The sequence below is a fragment of the Narcine bancroftii genome, chromosome 8 (genome assembly GCF_036971445.1).
Source record: "Narcine bancroftii isolate sNarBan1 chromosome 8, sNarBan1.hap1, whole genome shotgun sequence".
Taxonomy (NCBI): domain Eukaryota; kingdom Metazoa; phylum Chordata; class Chondrichthyes; order Torpediniformes; family Narcinidae; genus Narcine; species Narcine bancroftii.
In genome coordinates, this window is record NC_091476.1 from 4,971,565 (window position 1) to 4,986,386 (window position 14,822).

The 14,822-nt window shown below is 41.0% G+C and overlaps 1 protein-coding gene and 1 long non-coding RNA gene across 13 annotated transcripts in view; one reads left to right on the forward strand and one right to left on the reverse strand.

The window, feature by feature from the left end:
- The window catches only part of eda2r (ectodysplasin A2 receptor), a 678,182-nt gene that overhangs the window by 467,147 nt on the left and 196,213 nt on the right, over positions 1-14,822 (forward strand). The window lies entirely within an intron of this gene.
- On the reverse strand, positions 8,197-12,168 carry LOC138741649 (uncharacterized). The gene is made up of 3 exons (XR_011343635.1): positions 12,008-12,168; positions 11,425-11,499; positions 8,197-8,294 (listed from the first exon to the last, which is right to left on the reverse strand). It is a non-coding gene; the product is annotated as an uncharacterized lncRNA (long non-coding RNA).

The window sequence follows — 14,822 nt, forward strand, 5'->3', positions numbered from 1 at the left end:
CATGGTGGGGGGGGGGGGGGTTGCTACCAAGGTACAAAGAACACGCGCATCTTTATTTCATGTTCAGTCCGTCCTCCCATTAACTCTTAATTTATTTCTTTTCTTTGGCTTGGCTTCGCGGACGAAGATTTATGGAGGGGGTAAAAAGTCCACGTCAGCTGCAGGCTCGTTTGTGGCTGACCAGTCCGATGCGGGACAGGCAGACACGATTGCAGCGGTTGCAAGGGAAAATTGGTTGGTTGGGGTTGGGTGTTGGGTTTTTCCTCCTTTGCCTTTTGTCAGTGAGGTGGGCTCTGCGGTCTTCTTCAAAGGAGGCTGCTGCACGCCAAACTGTGAGGCGCCAAGATGCACGGTTTGAGGCGTTATCAGCCCACTGGCGGTGGTCAATGTGGCAGGCACCAAGAGATTTCTTTAGGCAGTCCTTGTACCTTTTCTTTGGTGCACCTCTGTCACGGTGGCCAGTGGAGAGCTCGCCATATAATACGATCTTGGGAAGGCGATGGTCCTCCATTCTGGAGACGTGACCCATCCAGCGCAGCTGGATCTTCAGCAGCGTGGACTCGATGCTGTCGACCTCTGCCATCTCGAGTACCTCGACGTTAGGGGTAAAGGCCATAGGAAAATACAATATGTTGGCCACCAAGGTTCGCTCTCCTGAGAGGTTGGCCACCACTGCCATAGGCACTATTTTCCATGAATCCACCACAAAAATTCAATTGAGCCCCCCCCCGCCCCCCCCAACCCCCCCTGCATTATTGACCCACTTTCAACCCCTTGGCATTTATCTTGGATAGTCCCATCAACCCCCCCAGGAGTTGATATCAACCACTTTAGAGACCGTTGTTTTAAACCAGCGTTGACAGAATTTCGAAAATAACCTCAATTCCTGAGCAATGAGACTTTGTGCTATCTTATACTCTTCAATCTCTTTCATGAGATTAAATTAACACAAAGAGCATTAACAATTAGAGTGAGACCATTTCTGTTTCTTTTGTGCTTTTTGAAATTAAAGGTGGTGCTCTGAGGCAAATGCAGTGTAAACGACCCTAGTTCAGGTGGTTACATTTGTTTGTCTTCAAGACTTTCTTTTATTCAGATGGAATTATTTTCTCCATTGTGCCATTGAAATTTACCACTGGGGGAACAAGCAAAAGTAGAGGTAAAGATTCCATTATTGTCATGTAATACTACATTTTTAAGAATGTAACATACATGAAATTCTTTCCTCTTTGTCCAGTGCCCCTCACAGAAATAGGCCCCAGCAAGGAACAAACTCAATGCTCTAACCACTGAGCTATTCGAGCCTCCAATGCAAGTCTCTAGTTATCCAGTAGGGCAGTGGTTGTTAATGCAATGCAGAACAAGGGCAGCCCTTGCAGCTGTTCAAATTATGGAAATTCACCCTTGTGGAATTTACAAATCACTTGAATTTGAATTTATGTGGGAAAATGTAAAATAAATAAGTAAACATAAAGTAGGAAAGAAAGAACAAAGTTTGTAGACTTATTTTTTGTCACTCGATACAATTAATGTAGTGATAACAAATCTAAATCATATTGTGGCTATTGAGTGGAAAAAAAAAGACAAAATGCATTGTTTCCCTTGCACAAGCCTCAAGTCTAATTTTGGCCTCAGCTGTTAGTTACAGCATTGGTTACTTTGTCATCCTGAAGGAATGCATCTTCACTTCTGACATGGGAATCAATGGGAAAAGGAGAATTTGTGGTGCAGACAACCTGAAAGTTTTCTAGGAACATAACCACTTTGTATTGCGGGAATGACCTGCAGGTTTTTCCTGTGGCCATTTTCTGACCAGTATGTTCAAGCTTTCTTGGGACTTCTCTCTCAATGTTCAGCAGGTTAATAATTTTTAAATATACCATTTGCTTCAAAAGGCACAGCTCGCAGAGTAAACCCAAATTTCAATTTAATTTGCCTTCCTGGTTAAATTTCCAGTCATGGATTAAAATGAAATAAAAAGAAAATCAACCATAAATTGTGGATTCCTGCATATAGCCGTCCATGTACAAAATGCAACTGGCTCCTTCAGAATCTAAAGAAAACCATTGGAGAGTCATCAGCTGGTGTGCTGGGATATGTTGTTTTATGGGAAGTGGATGGCCTTCAAGGGCGAAATCTTGAGTGCAAAGTTTGCATGTTCCTGTTAAGGATGAAAGGAAAAGTTAACAGGCACAGGGAACCCTGGATTTCAAGGGATATTTTCTATCATTTCTTTTCTGCTGCCTCACTCCTTTCTTAAACAGCAGAGTGACGTTCACAACCCTCCAATCTACCGGAACAATGCTAGAATCCATTGATTCCTGGAAGATCATTACCAATGTCTCCACAATCTCTATCGTTACTTCCTTCAGAATCCTAGGGTGCGTTCCAGCTGGTCTGGGTGACTTATCTACCCTGAGACCATTTAGCTTTGGAAATATCTTCTCTCTCATGATCTTGACTGCACTCACTTCTCATCCCAGAGACCTATGATTGTCCAGTTTGCTACTAATGTCTTCCACAGTGAAGGCTGATCCAAAATATTCAATCTGTATCCCATTACAGTTTCTCCAGTCATTTTCTATTGGTCCTATTTCTACTTTGGTCACCTTTTACTCTTTATATACAGTATTTAAAAAGCATTTAGTATCCTCTTTGATATTACTTGCTAACCTCCTTTCAAAATTAATCTTTTCATTCCTAATCACCTTCTTTGTTGTCTTCTCCAAGTTTCTTTTAAGTTTCCCAGTCCTTAATCTTCCCACTTATTTTTGCTTCCTTGCTTGCCCTCTCATTTGCTTTTACTTTGGTTTCCCTTGTCAACCACAATTGTCTCATATTTCCATTCACAATTTTCTTTCTTTTTGGTATGTGTCTGTCCTGCACTTTCCTCATTTCACACATGAATTCCAGCCACTGCTGTCTTCCCCCCATTAGTGTGCTTTTCCAATCGACTTTGCCCAGTTCCTCTCTCATGTGACTGTAATTTATTTTCTCCACTGAAATACCGGCACAGCCTCTCCTTTTCAACTTTCAAAGTGAAATCAATCATGTTGTGATCACTGCCTCCTAAGGGTTCCTTTACCTTAAGATCTCCAATCACCCCTGGTTCATTACACACCACCCACTCCAGAACAGCTGATCCCCTGGTGGGCTTATCAACCAGCTGCTCCAAAACGCCATCTCGTAGGCATTCCACAAACTCTCTCACCTGAGGTCCCTGACCGACCTGACTTTCCCAATCTACTTTCATGTTAAAATCCCCCATATTATCGTAACAGTGTCCTTCTGACCAGCCTTATCTATTTCCAGTTGTATTTTGTAATCCACATCCTGCTTGCTGTTTGGGGGCCTGTATATAAATAACTGCCATTAGTGTTCTTTTACCTTTACCATTCCTTAACTCAACCTATATGGATTCTATGTGTTCTGATCCTATGCACCTTGATTTTTGGAGGATAGGTGTCGACCTTCAGTCCTGGTTCTGGGGTGAGATCTGACTCAGTTTACTCTCCCGAGGAACGAAGGACTGACCCAGCCTTTTCTTTAGCCTTTATTTGTTACACAGGCCTGTGGGAGGTCCATCACTCCCCTACTGGATCCAGGAGCTCCCTGAACATACAATTACATCGGATTGTATACCCCTCCCCAATCTGACGTGATCCAATAATCAGTCTTCTCCCACGTGACAAGAATCACCCTATCAGCATTAAAGCAGCTACACATTATTCATCTGTAAATTGCCTCATTATTGTGAACTAATTGCGTAATTAGGTTCCCCTTTCCTCAGGCATTGTTCTTGCACATCACCTGAACAGGGAAACTCCAGCTGGGCAGATGCAAATGTCAAACCATTCTCGGATTGCTCAAATTACATCGATCTTCAGGCTCGGCTGGGATTGTCCAGTAACAAACATCAAACCATCATCATTTCGCTCAGATTACATCCTTGACTGTGTTACATTGTTCAGGGTCATACTTCTACACCCTTCTTTCCAATGAGTTAGTATTTTTGCTTACCATTAGAGCCACACTACCTCCTCTACCTACCTGCCCATCCTTGTACACACTTTCAGCTCTAAATTACATCCCTCCTTTAGCTACAAACCCATTTAAATACATTATATCTTCAGACCAGTTTTTAAAATTTTAACATGAAAGTAAATTGGACAGTCAGGTTGCTCTGTCTATTATTTTGTCTCGTCACCTGCCTGTCATCCTCATGGCATATGATCCTTGCTTTACTGCTGTTTCCTCCTTCTTCAGCCCACTCTGGTTCCCAACCCCCTGTCAAATTAGTTGAAACCCTCCCTAACAGGTAAATTAAACCTGCCCTCCAAGATCCTTTTGGGTTCAGGTGTAACCCATACTTTTGTATCGGTTGTGCATTCCCCAAAAGAGATCCAAGAATCTGAATCGCTGCTCCCTGGACCCATTTCTCAGCCACACATTAAGCTGCCTGATGGCACTATTTTTGCCCTCACTCGTATGTGGCACAGGCAGTCATCCTGAGATTACCACCCTTGGGGTCCTGCTTCTCAGCTTCCACCTAAATTTCCTGTATTCCCTCTTCAGGACCTCCTGGCTCATCTTATGTATGTCATTGATACCAACATGTACCCAAGACTTCTGGCCCTGATGTTCTGCACCTGATTTAAGACATCATGTACCCTGGCAGCAGTGGGTGGGGCAACACACCATCTGGGCTCACAGAATCCCTTCTCAAAATGGAATCTTCTATCACTCTTGCATACCACTTTGCCTTCTCTACTCCAGACCCATGCTCATTGACAGAGATGCAATCCCGAAGGTCGTCCTCTGTCAGGCCATCTTCCCCAATAAACTGGTTACTGAGGGGAATGGCCACAAAGAAGTTCTCTCCATACTCCATATGTCTCTAATCTAATACCTGTTCATTCTCCCTAATGAGCCACAGGTCATCTAGCTGCAGTTCCACTTTCTTAATCCCAACCATTGAAGCTGATCGTAAATCCAATAAATCATAAATATATGTTATTAGTCCACTGTTATAAAAAAACCTAAGTTATGAAAATGAATCCAAGAATATTAGTATTTGAGATTCGAGGAAAATCAGAAAGCTTGGACTGAACAGAATATCTAACTTGTAAATATCTTTAAAAATGTCTGTTCGAACGATTAAATTTGGCTGATGATGTTCCATCCCATCCCAACCAGCAAAAGTCAAGGGAAGAAAACAGCCTGAGCACGAGTCCCATGTCGTGACTTATATGTCTTAAACCTTTTGTTGTGAGAGTCTTGAATGTTGCATGTAACTATGGTTAATTAAGTGTTAAATGTTGGGGTTGGAGAGGGAGGGAGGGAGATGAAAAGAACATGGAACTTTGCAGGAAACTGGATAATTACAAACTGTAGTCAATGCTGATACTGTCAACATCGACACACTGGTAATGTCGATAATGGAGTTTAAGTTTGGAAAATCACAAAGAAGATATCCAAAAAATATTGGCTGATAATTGTTCAAAAGAGGCACAGTTATATCAAGTAAATAGATCCTTATAACTTTGGATACCTTGTCTATATCAGTCCTTGAATCCTACATCCAGCAGAGATGGCTGAAAATGATTGTTTATAATGGGACTCGCCAGAGAAAAACTGTTAAAATGAAAGAATTTTCTAAATTGAACCCATATTTTCAACTTGTTTCTCATTAACAGTGTATGTGTCAATTTAGAAAAGGAAAATGGTTTAAAAAAAAATCCTAAAATTGCCAACATAGATATTTGGTAAGCTATTCTAATTTTCCATTTAAATTAGTGAAAGACCAATTACAATATTTAGGAATTACATTTATGAAAAGTTATAAAAATTTAGTGAAAGAGAATTTTTTGGTTTTGCTCACTAAGATTAAACAACTATTATTGAGACGATCGCTGGCACAGTGATGGGCCATATTAATTCGATTAAAATGAACATTTGGTCTAAATTGCTGTATCTTTTTCAAGTTTTACCAATTTGGAGTCCTAAATCCTTTTTTAGTTCAGTAGATTTGGTTATTTCTATTTACATATGGCAGGGAAATCAAACACATGTAAATAAAAAGCCCATCTTCAATAAACTAAAAGGAATTCCAGACATTAGAATCTAGTATTGGGCGATTAATATACGTAATTTACAGTTGGACAAGTTAGTGAATTACCCCTCTTGAGTAGCTCCAATTCCTTAACACGTTCACCTCCTGGCACAAATGTGGGCATAGATTCAGAGTCTCCCATAGACCCCATATCTGACAGTATAAGCAGAATTCTCAATCTATTAATACTAATAAGGATTGAACAATAAATACTCACCCACACCTCTTGCTTGTTCTCAGCGAGCCTGTTGAGCCAAAGACTTACCACCCTGCCTTCAACTTCTCCCGTAATGATTGCTCCACTCCACAGTTCCTCACTTTTATGGTGATGCTCCACTTGAACTTGATCACATCTCCACCAATCGGCTGTTTGGTTGCTCTTTCTGGCCATTTAAAACAGATCATATGATCACATCTCCAACAATCTTATTCATTGAGATAATTGAATACAGTGTTTCCATGTCACCCACAACCATCATTCTTGCCATAAATGGCCTGCATATAAATAAATGGTTCCATATAGAACCATTGAGCACAGAGACAGACCCCTTCAGCCCTTCTAGTCTATGCTGAACCATAATTTTTGGCCTAGTCCCACTGACTTTCACCCAGTCCATAGCCCTCCATACCTCTCCCATAAATGTACCTGTCCAAATTCTTCTTAAATGTTCAAATTGAGCCTACATTCACCACTTCAGCTGGCAGCTCGTTCCACACTCCCATCGCTCTCTCTGTGAAGAAGTTTCCCCTCTAAACTCTTCTTTCCTCACCCATGTCTTCTGGTTTGTTTCTCACCTAACCCCAGTGGTGGTACACCACCGGCCTACTGCAGGGGGAAATCTCTGTACCTGTAGGAGTGTAATGGGACAGGACAACACCTGGCCGGCTGTCAATCAGTTGGACTGAATGGATCAAGCCCCACCCAGTCGAGTGTTAGTCACCCTCCGGGATATAAGCCTGCACTGGCCTCCCGAGGCCCCTCACAGAGTTGCTGCAGCCACAGCCGGCCTGGCTCTGTGGAAGTCTTTGTGGATTAAAGCCTGTTGTACAATCTTTACCGTGTGTGTGTGTGTGTCTAACAGCACACCACAGCCCCAGTGAAGAAAGTCTGGGCAACATCCTAGTAAATCTTTACATTCTTTCTATCTTATTGATATTGTTTCTGTAGTTAGGTGACCAAAACTGCACACAATACTCCAAATCTGGCCTCACCAATGTCGTGTACAACTTTACCATAATATCCCAACTCCTATACTCAATACTTTGATTTACAAAGCCCAATTAGCCAAAGGCTCACTTTCCAAACCTATCCACCTGTGATGCTACTTTAAGGAAATTATATATCTGCATTCCCATAATCTTCTGTTCTACCATGCTCCTCAATGCCCTACCATTCACAGTGTATGTCCTTTGTTGGTTTGTCCTTCCAAAATGCAACACCTCGGCTTTGAAAACCTTCTTCACTGTCCACACACTTCCAATCTTAGTATTGCTGATCCAATTGACCACATTTTCGTCCAGATGACAAACAACGCTGATCCTTGAGGCCCACCACTAGTCACAGGCCTCCAGTCTGAGAAGCAATCATCTACCACTACTCTCTGTGTTCTCCCATTCAGCTCTTGTCTAATTCAGTTCACTACTTCACCATGAATACCTAGAGCTTGAACCTTTCTGACTAACTTCCCATGTGGGAATGTGACAGTATACACAGCCTTTTTTTGTTAACTTTCCTGATAATCTCCTCAAAAAACTCAATAAAATTGTTTAAGCATGACCTACCACACACAAAGCCATGTTTACTATCCATAATCAGTTTCTGACTATCCAAATAATTGAATATCAGATCTCTTGGAACACCTTCTACTGACGTCAGGCTCACCAGCTTATAATTTCCAGGGTAACTCTTGGAGCCTTATTTAAAATAACAGAACAACATGAGCTACCCTGCAAACCTTCGGGACCACACCTGTAGCTAAGGACATTTTAAATTTTTCTGCCAGTACCCCAGCAATTTCTACACGAGCCTCCCTTAAGATCCGAGGGAATAGCTTCTCAGGTCATGGGTTTTATTCACCTTTATTTGCTTTAAGTCAGCAAGCACTTCCTCCTTTTTAATCTGTACAAGTTCATTGACCTCACTGCTTGTTTTCCTTACTTCCCACGACTCTGTGTCTGTTTCCTGAGTGAATATTGAAGAAAAAAAATTTTAAGATCTTCCCCATCACTTCTGGCTCCATGTTGCCTATACCTGCAATATACCTCTCTTCTTTCAAACCAGATCCCCAATATCCCTTGAAAACCAAGATTCCCCATGCTTGCTAACTTTGTGTTTAATCCTGACAGGAATATACACACTTCTATACTCTCAAAATTTCACCTTTGAAGGTCCTCCACTTAGCTCACACATCCTTGCCCGAAAACAACTTATCCCAATCCACGCATTCTCGATCTTTCTCATTTCCTCAAAATTGGCCTTTCTCCAATTTAGAAACTCAACCAAGGCCCAGACCTATCCTTCTCCATAATTAACTTAAAGTAATAGCATTATGATCACTGGACCAATAATGTTCCACTACACATAGTTCTATCATCTGTCTTGACTTGTTCCCTAATAGGAGATCCAGTATTGCACTCTCTCTAGTTGGTACCTTTATATATTTGTTTAGAAACTTTACCAAACACATTAGACAAAGTCCAAGCAATTCAGTGCTTTTCACAGTATGGGAATCCCAGTCAAAATGTGGAAAGTTAAAGTTTCCCTTTATCATTACCTTAAGTTTTCAGCAGATGTGTGCTATCTTTCTGCAGATTTGTTCCTCCAAATCTTGTTGACTATTGGCAACCCCATGAGTGTGATCATTCTTCTCCCATTCCTCAGCTCCACCCATATAGCCTCAGAAGACGAGCCCTCCGGTATGTCCTGCCTGAGCACAGCTGGGATATTTTCTATGATGAACAATGTCACTCCTCCCCCTTTCATCACCCCCATTCTATCATGTCTAACTTCATGAGCTCTCCTTGCAGGACCTCCTCACCTTTCCTACCCACATCATTGGTCCCTGACATCTAACTGTTCACCCTCCCTCCTGAGAATGCTGTGAACTCAATCTAAGATGTCTCGGACCCTGGCACCAGGGAGGTAACAGACAATCTGGGATACTCGATCTCTTCCACAGAACCTCTTATCTGTTCCCCTAACTATGGATTCTCATATCACTACAGCTCACCTATTCTACTCCCTTTCCTCCTGAGCCAGAGGATCAGACTCCATGCCAGAGACCTGATCACTGTGAAGTAAAACGTGAAAATCTGTAGACACTGTGGTTGAAGTAAAAACACAACACTGGAGAAACTCAGCAGGTCAAATAGTGTCCTTTATAGAGCAAAGGTAAAAATACATTACGACTGTTTCAGGCTTGACCAGCTGAGTTCCTCCAGCATTGTGTTTTTACCTGATCGGCATGGCTTGTCCCTGATAGGTCATCCCCCCCAACAATATCCAAAATGCAATGCTTGTTATTGAAGGGAACTACTCTTGTTCAATTTGCACAAGGACTTTCATCTTTTCTGATGTAATGCTTTGTGTAATTAGATTATGACAAGAATTATATCCTTGTATTCCCGCAATACAATGGAACACTCACAGCCATAACAAAGCAACTTCTTTCTGAACCAGAAAACGTTGCTGAGTGATTAATGGAGGTCCTGGGAAGGTGAATGTAAGAACAGAAATAGACCATTCAAAAATGTAATCATGTTCACCTGTGGATGCCAGCATTGCAACATCAAGCACTGCATCTTGGTACTTGTGACAATAAACAAACTTGAACAGACTAAATGAGAAAAGGAAAAGTTGATCTTGAACTATCCAGCAACACCTTACTGCCTCTGGTCATCCAATACAATAGCCTCTCTTTTAGCCACCTTACATTCAACTTAGGGTCCAAAATAACTAAAGCAACATGAAAATACGTGCCAAAATATAAACTCGTGAAGACAGCATACTAAACTACTGTACTCAGTGGAATTTATAAGAATGAGAGGGGATATTAGAGAAGCATATAAAATAATGAAAGGCATAGATAAGATTGAGGGAGGTAAGTTGGTGGGCTAGTCTCAAGATCCAGGGGAGTAGATTTCGGACGGAGATGAGGAGGAGGTGCTTTTCCCAGAGGGTGATGCATCTGTGGAATTCACAGCCAATTGAAGCAGTGGAAGTGACCTCAGTAAATATATTTAAGACAAGGTTGTATTGATTTTTACATGGTAGGGGAATTGGGGAAAAGGCAGTTGGGTGGAGATGAGCCTATCATCAGATCAGCCATGATCTCATTGAATGGTGGAGCAGGCTTGATGGGCTGGAGGAGCAACTCCTGCTTATATTCTTAATGTACATTTGATAAAGCACAGCTTAATTCACAGTAAAAGGATGGGAAGAAAAGTAGGGAGAATAAATTGCAGAGAAAATTAAGGAAGGGTTGGGATTGTACTATGATATGAGAAGGGCTCTCCAGACTAAATAGCCTATTCTAGGTTCAAATAGGAAATGTGGAAATGTGGCTTAAAGAGCTTCTCCTTTCCAAATGAACATTACTTTGATGTTAACACTGTTCAACTCATGGGAGAGGACATATTAGAGATTATGATGGAGGTGTTTGAGATATTGGATAAATGTTGTGATGCATTGGAATTTGTTCTGAGAGCTATCTGGCTGGATTTAATGTTGTCACACATGTGTTTCACAATTCATTAGGGTTACCTCTATATCTGAAAGACAGCAGATGCTAACTGAAATCAAGATTTTACCAAGTAAACGAAGCTAACGAATTGAGTTTTCTGAATTGGAGCTACACAGGATAGGTTTCAATTGCTATTTTGGAATGTAATTTAAATTTGACATTTTAACAGATTGGACTTGACATTTGTAACATTGACTCTAAGATGTAGAATTCTAAACTTGAGGGAACATTAATCTTATTACCCAAAGATTTCATTGACATAAAGTGCAAGACATTATTACAGTCCTTACAGTTTATTTCAGGGCTGCAGTACTTTCACCAATAAGTACAGATCTTTCATGTAAATAAATGTGCACAGATCAATTTCATATCTGTAAAACCCCTGGAATGTGGCACTTATGGGGATTGATAGGTACCGGATAAGTGTATCTTCTGGTTATTTGTGACTTACTCTTGCAATGTCTAACTAATCCTCCTGCATTAAAAATAGAGTTTACGACAAAAATACTCTACTTCATTTACACTGAAGAAACTTCCCTTGCAAGCATATATAAACTTAAAATATTTTACCTTATTTTCAGTCACATTCTTTGAAGCCATTTAACCATCGCTGCATCTGCAGGTTTCTCCCCCTCCACAAAGCCACTTGAAAGATAGACAATAACATTATAGATAATTAACCTCCCCCCCCCCAAAAAAAAATTACAGATGAAGCTTCTGACTGGGGTGACTCTTACAAAGCAGATACACTTTAAGAGAATTACCCTAATTGCGAGTGGCATCAACTGGCTCTTCATCCTAGGTGACGCCATGTTGTCTCTCACAACTTTTCAAACAAATGCCTCGAGCAAAGCCCAACCAAGACTTTCCACTGGCTGAATAGTTGTTCCCAGCTTCTATGTATTACTTCAGAGTACATTTACTTTTACAATTTTTTTGAGTGGTTGGTTGAAGATGCCAGTTGCTTGAATTCCCAATACCAAATGTTTTAACGTACATCTTATTGTCCTGGTCTAAATCAGCACTTTATCATTTCCAGCAAACATTCAGTGGATATCATGAGTTTCAATCCTGAAGAGACCACAGAACTACAGAATCATACCATTCAGAAACAGACCCTTTAACTCACAAATTGGTGATGACTGTCAAATACCTATCTCCACTGGAGGCTCTTTGGCACCTGGAGTTCCTAGGTGGTCCAATCTCAGAAGCTAAGCAGGCTCAGGACTGGTCAGTACTTGGAGGGGAGACCGGATGATAACACCAGGTGCTGTAGGTTTCTGTGAGGGGCGCAGAACAACGTGGCGACTCTCTGTCTGCCTTATGGTGGACAAAAGAATTTCATGTATGTTATATTCAATCTTTTAAATATTTTTATTGAGTCTAACATATAAGCATAAATAAAAAATTGACAATTATATAGTAATTGTATTACAAGTAAACACATGAAAAAAATTAATTAAAACGTATATAAATCTACATCACTAATTACTTGTAATACCTCAAATTACTGATAGAAATGATGTATGCAGCCATGCCAAACCTATCTGTTGAAACATTTGGTAAAATAATAAAGGAGGAAAAAAGAAAAAAAACAACTAAAAACTCCAAACTAAAAGTAATCTAATCAAAACCCTCCCTCTAATCAAGGTTACCTTATGCTGAATAATAAAAAAATCCATAATGTGGAATTGCTGGTAAAGCCCAGAGAAAAGGCAAAGAATCACCAAAACACACAGTCATTATTCATTCTTCCAATTATAAATAAATTCTAAGAGTGGGCCCCACAACTTCTATAAATTGTTTTAACGCGATGGTTCGGGTCTTAAAACATCAGATCACGAAGAAAGCGGGGTGACGTTAAATAGGAATCAGAAAAAACAGCATTTTTGAAAAAACAAAGAATACATGAACAATACCTATATTTGCAATCATCTTTTTATTTCTTAAAGAAGCAATCACGTGTTCGTTGCCTGAACGCAGCAGGTCGCTGGCGGCGACGAGTGAAATCCAAAATACTTCTGAGCTGGAGGATCTTTACATGGTCCACATCCTGGGTCTCCAGCCAATGTAGGCTGGCCTCAAGATACTCAATGGCTTCAGACTTTTGGGGGTTGGAGTGGAGGCTTCACAATGTCATCCCCCCGTGGTTCTGGAACCGGTGCGGTAGTAATGTTACGGACGATCTTAGAGTTCGTCAGATGCTCAGGTGTCGAGCATTCATTATCAGCAGGAGTACCACTGGTGTAAATTCTCTTTGCAAATTTCAAACAACCTGTGCGCCTCACCCACCTCTTTATCTGTGAAGCTGTTGAATTCTTGCTCGTCGTCTTCTTCTTCCTTGGTGGATTGTTGTGATGAAAGGGTTGGACCCAGACCCTTCTCCCAGCATTTTCCACACTCGGAGCTGACGGCCACCCAGCTCTTCCCACCTAAGTGGAAAACTTCCTTAATGTTCATGCTTTTCAGATAGTCTTCCAGCGTTGTTGATTCGTCTACAAATTAATTCACACCTGTAATCCTGCTTGAACATGGAGATGATCCCCTGATCTAGGGTCTGGGTCTTAGATGTAGTGTTCTTTGGGAGGTAAAAAAAAAACTTGGAGTTTTCTGTCACGGCTTAATAGGTTGGCAGCTGGTGGGTGGGCGGGACATTTGTCGAGCAAGAGTTTTGGGTTCCAGCTTTTGCTTACGCAAATGAGCACGGAGAACAGGGACAAAAGTTTTGCCAAACCAATCCTCAAAGATGACACAGGTCATCCAAGCATTTCTTCTATGCATGTACTTGAATGGTAACGACTTCATGTTGACATGGTGGAAACAGCGGGGAGAGTGAAATTTGCCAATCACGAGCGGTTTTAACTTGTGTGTTCCAGTCTTGTTAATGCGATCTTTGCGCTGTTTGAACCCTTCACGTTGACGGGCATCAGCAGTCTGGGATCATCTTGTAGCAGAGACATGTTTCGTCACAGATATACACTTGTTATTTGACGTAGTCACTTTCTTCTAAGAAAGTTTTTAGTTCTGCCGGGTATTCACTGGTAGTGGCACTTTAAGCTGAGTGAATTTCTTCAAACATTAACACTTGAGAGATACTGTGACATCGTAGATGTCTTAGACATCTATTGCTAGCTTTGAACCATTGATCAGCTGGTCAAACTTCTCAGCTTGAGCTTTGAGAATAGGCCTGGAAATCGACAGGCAGTCATTGAGGCTGATATCTTTGGCTGTCTTCATGCATTTGACCTTTAGTCCTGCCTCTTCCTCAACTTTCCAAAGTGACGTGCGTAACTTATCTTCCTGAGATTTCCAGCCACATGTTGATTCAGGTTCGCTGAGGTCTCATGCAAATTGGGTTTGGTTTTTATTCTTGGTCGTGTCAAGTGCGTGAAGTTTATTTTTCACTGAAAAACATTTTCTTCTTCTAATAGTGCATTCCATTTTGACCTGAAAACAATTTCAGTTCAGGAATGAGGGAAAATGGGGTCCACTGGCTGATTGCGTTATGTCAGGGTTCATGTTAAATCAGAGTTCCACTGTATATCTAAAGTTCTCTCAACTTAAATAAGACATTACATCATATAATCGCTGCGTATGAGTGTCCTATTTATTTGTTATTTTCAAGAGACCACACTAAATGGAGGATTATTACTGCCAGATTTTAGATGATCCTATTGGGAAGTTAATATATGTAATTCACTTTTATTACTGCATCTGGTCAAATCAGAAAATTGCCCCTTCTGGGTAGAAATGGAATTTCAGTTCACCCAAAAAACTTCTAAATGTAGTATTAATGACAATAATGGAACCTTTACCTTTTGCACTGATCCCATTGGACAACCCCTGGTAAATTGACTACAGTGCTCTGTCAAATTCTCATCCAAATGCTTCTTAGATTTTGTGAGATGCTGGTTTTCACTCCCTTCTCAGGCAGTACGTTCCAGATTACAACCACCACCAGCCAAGCA